Source organism: Nansenia antarctica (genome assembly GCF_963989245.1).
Source record: "Nansenia antarctica genome assembly, chromosome: 18".
In the NCBI taxonomy this organism is placed as follows: domain Eukaryota; kingdom Metazoa; phylum Chordata; class Actinopteri; order Argentiniformes; family Microstomatidae; genus Nansenia; species Nansenia antarctica.
Genome location: NC_137691.1, coordinates 19,269,492 through 19,271,757, shown reverse-complemented (window position 1 = coordinate 19,271,757; position 2,266 = coordinate 19,269,492).

Below are 2,266 nucleotides of genomic sequence, written 5' to 3'. Positions count from 1 at the left end.
GCTGGCTAGCACCTGGTGGTAACGTTAGCTACCGTAGCTGGCTAGCACCTGGTGGTAACGTTAGCTACCGTAGCTGGCTAGCACCTGGTGGTAACATTAGCTACCGTAGCTGGCTAGCACCTGGTGGTAACGTTAGTGTAAGAGTCTCTAGGCACAGAGGGAGGTCGACACAAAGGAACAGCTGTACAAACGTGTTTGTTGACGTACAGCACGGCTCAGCACCGTCACTGACGGGCTAACACACACACACTGCACCGTCACTGACAGGCTAACACACACACACACTGCACCGTCACTGACGGGCTAACACACACACTGCACCGTCACTGACGGGCTAACACACACACACTGCACCGTCACTGACGGGCTGAGCGAGACGTTCAAAATAATCAAGAATAAATACTAAGTGCAGCGCGCGGCCGTCACTGCCGCTCAAACTTTCCATACAGTGTGTGTGTGTTGTGGTCGCTCGTATCTGTGGACTGTTTAGCTCTCTGTTTAGCCACCCGCACAGTTGATGTCAGCTCCAGTGAGAAGGGAGCAAAGGCTTTTGAATAACGACAGATGCCGTTATATAGGCGGAGGGTCCCGTCCCTCGTGACACAAGCGTCGCCTGGGCCAGCCAATGGGCTGGCGCAGTGTAATTCAGTTTCTGATGAGGTCACGCAGGGGGCGTTCCCATAGTGAGATACGAAACGAATATGAAAGAGAACTGAATGCACTACAACTAGAAATCAGACAGTAACTCATTTTTTTCTACAACGCTGAATGCTGCTGTTTAAATTGTTTTAACTTGAAACCAGTTGGTCACTGAGTAGTGAGTAACAGTGAGTACTGTTTTTGTTGCTTGAATAAAGGCTGGCAGTCTTTAATAGCCAAATGTTGTGGACTATACTGGGGAAGTATTTGTTATTATTCAGGAGTAAAACAATAAATACAAATATCGGATTGATATCGGTATCGCAGATACCTGAAGCCCAGGTATCGGTAGTGAAAAAATGGGATCGGGACATCCCTACCTAATTTCATCCAATACAGGCCTTTCAATATCTTATTGATAATCACAACCTAGAGAAACAAGATTTCTACAGGTATTTACAACTGAGGCATTACTACTTCTATAAGAATATAAAGAATAATGAGGTTTCTGAAATGAGTCTTGTCAACATTTGTATTGATGCGTATAAGGGCAACACCCACAAGAAACTGGTGTCAAGAATTATACAGAAGAGTATACAGTCCACCAAGAATCACTCCACCTTATATGTTAGGGATAAGTGGGAGAAGGAAGCAAACATAGTCCTAACTGAGGAAGAATGGTTGAACATATGTAAAATACAATCCACCACCTCTAGCTCTGGACAATAGAGAGAATTTTCATGGAAGAACATTATTAGGTTTTTTATTACCCCAAGAAGAAAATACTTACAGAATGGTACACCGGGAACTGGGAATTGCTGGAGAGAGTGCAACAATTAAATGGCTCATTTCTATCACATTTTTGGGGAATGCAGGGGTGCTGGCCCAAAAAGGTGACAAAATTATTTTCACTGAAAACGACCATTGCGCGGCGCCCAGGCACCTTCCTATGATGCATGCTATAATTTTTCTATACAAGCTCTGTTCAAGGGACACATATAAAGCCTGTCAGTGTTATTCAGACCTATGAAGCAGCGGTAACAATAATGAAAATGCATCTATTAGAATTAGAAGAAAGATGTATTTATTTTGTAAATATATTTTGTTTGTTTTTGTTTTTGTTTTTTTGGTTTGTCACTTAAAACATTTATTCCCACATACATGAAACCACACATCAATCCCAAAAAAGAAAAGTCGCTTTGGATAAAGGCATCTGTTAAATGCCCAAAAATGTAAATGTATCATGAGACTTGTTAACCAAGGGCAGTGTGGTGAGTGGGAATGTAACGATGGACATATGTGCTGAGAGAACATTCCACAACAAACAGTATCAAATTTAAACTTCAAAATGGGAATTTCTTAACAAGGTTCCCATACGTAGGGACGTCTACAGCTCCATGAGGGCTTTTATTTCATTAATGCGTGACGCCTTCTTGTCGGTGGGGTTCTTGGAGCCGAAAGCCTTGTCCACCAGATCCTGCTTCTGCCTCTGAATCTTCACCCTGTTCTCCTCCACAGAGTCCTTCACGATGAACTTGGTGATGAAGACGTCTCTCTTCTGGCCCAGGCGGTGACAGCGATCCACACACTGGTCCTCTGCTGCAGGGTTCCACGCTGGATCCATGAG